The sequence below is a fragment of the Mesoplodon bidens genome (assembly GCF_964165515.1).
Source record: "Mesoplodon bidens genome assembly, chromosome: 11".
In the NCBI taxonomy this organism is placed as follows: domain Eukaryota; kingdom Metazoa; phylum Chordata; class Mammalia; order Artiodactyla; family Ziphiidae; genus Mesoplodon; species Mesoplodon bidens.
This window is the reverse complement of record NC_138167.1, coordinates 33,201,274-33,210,777: the sequence shown is the minus strand read 5'-3', so window position 1 is coordinate 33,210,777 and position 9,504 is coordinate 33,201,274.

Sequence of the window (9,504 nt, the reverse complement as noted above, 5' to 3'; positions counted from 1 at the left end):
ATTATTGGCTCTTGAGGTTTTAATATCCCTATGAAATATTCAGAATATCATGATTTCTGTTAAAATAAGAATAACGAGGCATTCAGAATTTGTCTTATTACTGTTTAAATAGAACATTGGATGTTTGTGGCTTAGTCTTCTGACACACAATGCAAGGACAGCATTTGGTTCATTTAAGCTTGTAAGTGTCTGCACAGCATAATTAAAATTATATTTTAAAACTATTGTAGGGGAGAAGAGGGTAAGACCAAATTTTGTAGGGACTAGTTATGGAATCTTCATTTACATCCTCAAAATAATACTCCATAATACTGTAATGGTTATTCTGGTATCATTTGGAGACACCCACACACACATACACACACAAACACAATTTGAAGAGGTAATATTGCCATTGCCTTAGGAGATATCAATTAAAATAGTTTTCCAAATACATTCCTTTAATTAATGTGTGTTATGTTTAAACACTTATTTTCAGATTTATGTACACATTTATTGATGTTCATCTAGCATTTCCTTAAAAAACAATAGATCGCATATTGAGGGAGGAATGTTGGTGAAGAGTGAGCTCCAACTTCATGTGTGAACTTGCCCTAAAATACTCAATGTTAATAATGAGGATTTACCTTGCTAAGAAAGTGAAAATACTTTCAAAAGTCAAGTTATGCTTTTAACCATTAAATGTGACTTTTTTGTAGGCAATTTTGGAAAGGGTGCTTCCTTTAGCAGCTAAAAAATAGGAAAAACAGGCTGAAGTTAAGGCTGTGACCATTCTGTCATAAGACATGTTACAAATGGTCACAATATTTTAAGTGAAAATATACTATGTCTGGTAAACTTTCTGTTTTTCAGAGACCTTAATATTGTATTTCTAATAAAAGGAAGGATAAAAGAAGGCCAGGAGATAAGGATCTTTTAAAAATATAAAATTTCTCTCTTCTAGTTAAAGGTAGATAAATGAAGCTATGTTCAACAAAAAGAAAAATGTCAATGAAATATAATTTTACCCAAATCCACATGTTTGATTTTATATTTCAGTTCAAAATACTTCCATATTTGTTCTAAATTCTGGTCTCAAGGTTAATCTTTTGCACGTGGCTTGAAACTACTAATTCTAAAAGGAAAATTGAATAGGCAATCTACAATTTCAAAAATATGAGAATACTTCTTGTAAGAAAAATTTAAAATGATTGTGAGTTATGTTTGTTTTGCTTGTTACTTTTTATTATTAAAACTCTTTCATAAAGCTGTTATTTCTTCCATGCCCAGGAGGCAAGAGCTTAGCCCTCTGCTGAATTAGTTCATCTAAATGTCAACTTTTTCTAATGGAATAAGAATTGTCTTATTCTCATTTAGGACTACAACTATATGACCTTTAAGAGCCTTTCCTACACTGTGATCTCTGAAGATTTTATTATACCTTTCCTTAAAATTCATGGTAAAAATCTTCATCAAAATTGTTGTGACATTCATTTTTACATTAGCCTAAGGCAGAATATAAAAATATTTGTGTCAGCTATGGCTTTCTGTTGGGATAACACAGATCCTCGACAGTCTCCGTAGAATTTTCCTAGTGTCTTTGGGTTACTGCATGAGAAGAGGGAAGAATTGAAAGATTTCTGCTCCGAAGATTATATTCTTGAACGTAAGCCTTTTCTCTTTCTTCCTTTCCCCTGTTTGTGCTGCCTTCCTCCTGTTGTTACCTCTGAGCTGTAATACATGCCCAGCAGGACTGCACAACGACAGAAGTGAGCGCATCTTAGCTTATATGCGGTTAGCCAATGTACAGATGCACAGTTGCTTCAACTTAAATTAGGTTGTTGTAGTTTAACTCCTTAGGCTAATTCAAAAGCTGTCTCTCGAGGTTCCCTGCTGGGTTTGCTGGCTCCCATTCCTCCCTTTGATCCCGGGTTTACTCACACCTTCCTCTCTGGCTCCCAGCTCTACCTCTTTAGTTCGGATTCAAAGTCTGATTCTCACGGCAGCTGCCCCAGGGCTGACTCACTGGCTCTGCCTGCTCCTTAGTCCGCCCGTCACTCCTGGACCTTCCACTGCTCCCTGTCTCCTTGCTTGCTGGAGAAAAAGCTTCGAGGATGTTTTTGTGGTTGATTGCTTTTCGTAGCTTGATCGAATTTCTGCCAACTGTCCTTTATATACCTTCAGAATTTCCTGATTTAGATTAGCATATAGTACTTGCCTTTCCGTTATCTATAATTGCATATCCATACTTACAGTCTAAAGAATGTTATCTATAGACAATTGTATTAAATATGTTTAAAAATACACAAGTTTAGGGCTTCCCTGGTGGCGCAGTGGTTGAGAGTCCACCTGCCGCTGCAGGGGACGCGGGTTCGTGCCCCGGTCCGGGAAGATCCCACATACTGCGGAGCAGCTGGGCCCGTGAGCCATGGCCGCTGAGCCTGCGCGTCCAAAGCCTGTGCTCCGCAACGGGAGAGGCCACAACAGTGAGAGGCCTGCGTACCGCAAAAAACAAAACAAACAAACAAAAAACCCCACAAGTTTATAATGATACTTAAAAATACTCATTAGTCATCTTTGGAAACCGGTAGCCAGAAGGAGGAGGAGAGACAGAATCAAGAATTTATCTTTTTTTGTTTTTACACGTTAATATAATAATGTATGTATAATTTTGGCTCCTGATTTGAACAAAGCTACTGTAAACAAATGATCTCTTAGGTCAAATGATCAGAGTAATCTGAAAACTGGGTATTTGATAATATTAGGGAATTATTATTAACTTGTAGGTGGAATAAAGGTATTGTGATTATTTTTTAAAGAAAGAATCCCTATTTTTAAAAGACGTATTATAAAATATTCATGGATAAAGTGATATAAACTCTTGGATTTGTATAAAATAATCTAGGAGATGAGAGATGTGGAATGGAGTATAAATGAAAGAAGATTGGCCATGAATTGACAATCATTGAAGCTGGTGATGGCTACATGGTAGTTCATTGTACTATTCTATACACTTCTGAATGTGTTTAAAATTTATCATACTACAAAGTGGTGAAAGATTCAGTAACGAATACATTTCTTTGCAAATGCAATAAGACCTCTAATGTCAAGAGAGAAGCTTATTCTAGAAATTATACCTTATCAAATGGAATCTATTCTGTAGTAGGATAGTGATACTCTCAACCCACTTTCTTCTCACCTCCCCAAAAATCTTTAGAAAATATGGTGCTGTCTGTGAACATGTAGACACTGAATGACAGGAGGGTGGGAAGAAAGGTGTTCACCAGCAAAGTGGCAGATTTATCCTTTATTTCTGGAGAATCTCTGCTTCATCCTCACCACTCTGGAGAGGGATAAGGAGATCCAGGCTGGAGGTGATTTGTGCAAATCCAAGTGAGCACAAATCCCCTTAGATGCCCAGTGCAGCCCAGCAAGTGTTCCAAGGCTACCTCTGCGATGATCTGGGGAGCCGGAGCCATGAGGCATGCTGGCAGCTCCATGCTGGGACTTGGAGGAGGGAGTACGATTCCGCTAAAGGAGCAGGGTTAGAGGAAACTGAGAACAGGGGGTTGGAAGATTCCTAGGGAGGCATCTACCTTCCCCATCAAGAAGTTCAAACCATGACAAGTTCAATTCTATTTCTGACTAAAAATTAGGGATTGAAAACTAGGTAGGTTGGGGATAAGATGTCCCCACAAAGACTTCTCAGGCCTGGAAGGACTGGGAAAGAGGGCTCAGAGCCCCCTGGTATACACTCTAACATGCAGGCGGGGCTTGGGAGTCAGGAACACACACTTTGCAGGGAGGGAGGGTAGATGCAGTGGACTTAGTGGAGAGGCTGTGGTGCATTGATTTTGTGTATCCTAGGAATCTAGTGTCACATGCAACCACACTAATTGCAGGCAGCAGACACCATTCAGTAACCGTGGAGATGGAATTTGAACCCTGCTCTGAGTTCAAGATCTGGATTTTTTCCATTGCACTCGCTGCCTCCCAGCTCATTGAACTACCTAGGCATACGGAAGGGTCCTCTAACAAGCAGCTCTGTTCTATACACTTGGTGCTGTTCTTATCCCGGCATCCCATCCGACCCCTTGTGAAATGCCAATCCCTTACTTAGGTGGGAGTGGAAGAGAACCAACATGGCATAGAAGGAAGAAAAGGGAACAGTCAGTGGGAAAGCTTGGGACTCTAGAGGGAAACTCACCTGCGTTAAATCCTGCTTTATTTCTTCCCAACTCACTAGCTTCTGGCAAGTTTCCTGTCCTTTTGGAGTGTTTTATCATCTGTAAAATGAGCAGAGTATTACCTAACTTGAAGGTTTGTTGTGAAAACGAAATTTAAAATAGTCCATGAAATATACTATTAAAGTAACCAGGAACCCCACTCTTCCTTTTAAAACTTTTTTTGGCCACTTGGGGTCCTGGGATAAATGGAAACAAGATACACTGAGAGGCAGCAGAATCTACCTCTACATGTTTTATTAAAACATGGCATTCCCACACCAGGAAAGTCAGGTACACGACCTGTCCAAACCTGATGGGGAAAGAGTTGCTTTTGTGAAACTGTTATGAGTCAAAATATTACAATACCTTGCCCAGTCTCTTCCCAGTAGTTGCCATCCCACCATTACAGAAGTAAGGGAGCTGGAAGGGAGTTTCCTACTGATGCCATCTGGTCCAAAAGACTTTTTTTGTCCAGTTCATTCTCAACATTGACAATGGATTGGGCATCAGACTTGCAAGAAGCAAGTAGCTTGAGTGATACATATTTAAAAAATGAATTCCTTTGGGCTGGGGCAAGGTTGTCATTCTAAAGCGATTAGCCAGAGCACTGTGTCAAGTAAAGTCTAAGATGCTTTTTCAAAGAGATCCTAAATTATGGAGGATTAGAGAATAATGTAATGTTTGAGGAGTTTATTTCCTTCACACATTGTAATCCTTAAGTAAGCAGTCCAGGTTGAGGGATGGCCCTGCTCTGGGTGGGCTATGGGATGTGGAGATACTGGCAGACAATAGATTGTAAAAAATTTTGCTTATCTATCATAAAGATCTTTATCCTTTTTAATATTATTCCTCAATGTATAGCTCTGGATCACTAAATGTTAACTCCTTTCTTCTTTCCATGTCATCTATACCAAGTATGTTGGAGATGACCAACTCCTTTGCTGATAAATTTATGAAATATTAAAAAAAATAAATTTGCAAATAATGTTGAACTTTGCCTTACTTTCTACTAAAACAACCTCTAGAATTGTTATTGACTTTGAGTAACGGGTTTTATGCTTATTGTTTAAAAGAACCACTTGATTCTTTTAAATAGAATAGAACTTTGTTATTGAATTTAATTTTAAATAAAATTAAAATTAAACTAGGTTAGCTGCTGACAACTCTAAATTTTGGCTGATTTTTTAAAAAGTCACCAATAGTAAATAGCAGAATTTAAGGAACAGGAAAAATAAATGCTCAACCCCGTAGCCCCTTTATCACTTTTTCAAGACTGTTTTTGATCAATAGCCATCCTATCAAGAACGAGTCCCCAGGAGAATGCTATAATTTTGTTTATTTCAAGCTAAGTCTCTGAAGACATTTCTACTGTATTTGTTGTCTCCACTTTATAAATACGTTTGAGTTGTCAAAAGACTGTCATAGAACCTTCCCTAATGTTTATCTTTTAAAGCCATTCTCTGGCACAAATAATTAGAACTTTTCTTTTTCCTAGACTCATTGGACTTATTTTAGATCTATTGAACAGATTTTATTATGATTAAATTGGGTGGGTTAATACTACTATTCTTTAATTAGTGATAAATCCTTATAGAGCATATTTTCCAATGTATACATGATTCCAAAATATCCAGATGAATAAATAAACTCATCAATTATCTGGACTTTTTGTTTCCCAACACAAAACACCAGGTAAAGGCTATCATCTAGAACAGGGGTCCCCACCCCCTGGGTCTCAGACCGGTTCCCATCCGTGGCCTGTTAGGAGCTGGGCCTCACAGTAGGAGGTAAGCAGCAGGCAAGTGGGCAAAGCTTCATCTGCCGCTCCCCATCACTCACATTACTGCCTGAATCATCTCCCTCCCCCGCCCTGTGGAAAAATTGTCTTCCACGAAACTGGTCTCTGGTGCCAAAATGTTGGGGACCGCTGATCTAGAACGCTGTTTTTTCCCCACCTCTTTACCTAGTAGTTTGTGCCTGTAGACAGAGCTTTTGACAATAAAGGAAATGAAAATCCAGACTGAAAGGATCATCTAGTTTTCTTGAATTCTGGGCAATGTCCCAAGATTGAAATGAATTGTTCTCTGAGCTGTGGGGAGTAGATGTCTGAAATCACTCCTTCACAAGCTGCAGGAGGCTTGAGACTATGAAACGGTAAAATGTGAACTTGAAGGAATTTAAAGTTTTCAAATCCTGAACTTGACCTGAGAGAAAAGGTTCATTCCCAAGTAACCACAGTGAAGGAAACCACAGCCACAGTGGATCTAGGCGAGAAGATTATCTAGAGCATAAAGCATCAGAGGCCCCCAAACCAGCAGAATGGTGAAATTAAAAAAAGCAACAGGACAAATAGGTCTTAGTTCCAATGCTACTTGTTACTGGTCACTTATGTTCTAAATGCCATTGAGCCAACAAAGTGTAGTGGTTTAGCACCTGAGCCTTGGAGCCAGGTTCTCAGTGCTGATTCTGTCACATATCACTGGGTGAACTTGGGAATCTCAACCTCTTTAAGCCTCATCTGTAAAATGGGGCTAATAATAGAACCTAAGTCTCAGGATTGTGTGAAGATTCAGTGAGTGCGCATGTGTACAGTTGGCACACAGCATGTCCACAAATGTCCAATGATAGAGCTCCTATGATTATTATTCCCATGAGCTGCTGTGAGCAACATCCGAGATAAAAGATGTGAAACGCTGGGAAGACTACAAATGGCCAAGCAAATTCAAGATATTGTTAGTTTGTTTAATGGTTAATTAGACCTACCTCAGTAGCTCATCAGAGGTCTGGAAAAAATCTCAAACCATAATGGGAATGAGTACTCCTTCTGTACAGGTACCTAGAACTTGTGTTCTCAGAAATTTAGAGGAGAAAGTTATTTCTTCTTTGTACCTACCTGATTAGGTAGAGCCCTAGCACTGCTGGCAGCCATGCTTCTCACCTGTGTGCTTGCCTATTATTTTAATAAAGCACAGGTCCATCCCTTGTCCTTGGAATTGAGAAATGTTGGGAAAGAGACAGCAGTGAGAGAGTCACATCCCTTACTGCTTCCTTTTCCTGCCTTAGATCCCATCTTGCTTAGGTTGTCTGGTCAGTATATTAACCATACTTTGAGCCATTCCAGAGGGTCATGATCTCTCTTCTTACATAAGACTGCCCTAGCCAGGAGTTACAAAGACCAGCTTTCTGCCTCTGCAGAGATTGAATTTAGTGTATGGAGAATTGAACCATTTGTTGAGATGGGTTGACTGGAAATTAAATGGATTCTGCTACTTAAGAAATACTCTTTGGGGAATTCCCTGGCAGTCGAGTGGTTAGGACTCTGCACTCTCACTGCTGAGGGCCTGGGTTCAATCCCTGGTTGGGGCAATAAGATCCCACAAGCCAGGCAATGTGACAAAAACAAAAAACAAACAAAAAAAACCACACAAATATTCTTGGGAGGAAAAAAATAACTAAATATTGCTAATAACTAAGTGTCCTATTTGCTGTGAGATTGTAGACCAGAATAAGAGAAGGGGCTTGGGCTTCCCTGGTGGCGCAGTGGTTGAGAATCTGCCTGTTAATGCAGGGGACACGGGTTTGAGCCCTGATCTGGGAAGATCCCACATGCCACGGAGCAACTAGGCCCGTGAGCCACAACTACTGAGCCTGCACGTCTGGAGCCTGTGCTCTGCAACAAGAGAGGCCACGATAGTGAGAGGCCCGTGCACCACGATGAAGAGTGGCCCCCACTTGCCACAATTAGAGAAAGCCCTCGCACAGAAACGAAGACCCAAAACAGCCAAAAAAATAAATAAATAAACAAATGTGGGGTTTTAAAAAAAAGAAAAAGAAAAGAATTAAAAAATATATTAGGAAAAACTGAAATTAGAAAAAAAGAGAGAAGGGACTTATCATTTGGGGAGGTGCTTTGAGTTCCTTTATAAAAGATGTTATTAGAATCTGAGAGCTTTTGATACTTGATAGCAATTCTGTTGGCAGACTGACTTTTTCTCAAGCCCTGGTGGTATCATCAACTTACAGACCAGAGAAAAGAGCATTAGAAAAAAGTCTTGTGGATGAAATAAAACATGGAGTTATATACAGTTGGCAAAATACATGATATTTTGAAAAATATCCTTGACCCTGGGCTCTAACTTTAGAGGAAAAGAAATAAACAATCCATAAGCTTCTGTGACAGGAGTTCTGAAAATTTGTGGAAAATGTTCCCTTTTCCCTTAAAATGGATAAGGGAAATGACTATTGGATGACTATTCATTCAACAAAATAAGATTTATTCTCTCCATATCCCTGCAAAACACCCATCTGCAGTCCCTGGGGGAGTCTCAGCAGAGGGGTGTTTTGATCAGCCTAATCCCCCAAGAAAATGGGAAGCTGCCCTCATGACTTTTCTTGCCACGAGTACCATGCTGCCCAGCAATGCACAACTCTCTTAGCCCATTGACTAAGTACCAGGAAAATGGGCCCTAACCTGCACCAGGCCTCTTCCTAAAATCCTCCAGAGGGGGCAAGATGAAGGGTAGGGAAATGCCGGGCTGTGTGTAGGGAGGGCTCTGCCTCCTGCCTTTTTTAGCCTTCCCCTCCTCCCCGCCAGGTCGCAGGTGAGGATGGGTAGGTGGATAAAACCACTGACTAGAACATATTCGTACCTGTTCACAAAGCACTAAGAAGATTATACTTGATTATGAATTGCAGTAATCAGCAGTGAGCAGTATGGTGGATGTTAATGTAACTGCTATTCCAGGCAGAGGTCAACATTGCCTCATGAATGAATGACTCAGCAAAACAAAGTTGTGAGGTGTCTCTGCTGCAGTTAAATGTGGCCCTCTCCGAAGTAATCGAAACAAAGAGCTCGGCAGGAAAGCAAGGCTGGAGAGTAATTTGGTGGTATAGCACAGTGATTATTATCATTTTATAATATTTGTGGTACAAACTGCTCACTGTTAACCAAAATCCATTCTCCTCTCCTGGGCATATCCCCATCCCGCCCCAAGATTGCATTCCCCTTTCTCTTTTGAGACTAGGTGTGGTCACAGGACTCAATTGTCGTTTCCTCGTCGAAAAAAAATACAGACATAGTGGCTGCTGGTAATGTTTCAGAGGCTCAACAATATCACGATGTCCCTTTGGCTTTTTTGGGCTTTACTTCATGTTCAAGATGGCTGCTGTAGCTCCAGCCATCACATCCGAAACAAAGCCAGAAGAAAGGAAAAGAGATGAAGATAGCCATATTTGTCTCATTTTAGTGGGAAAGCAAACTTTTCATTCTTGAGCTTGGCCATAACTAGGTTGCTTGCAA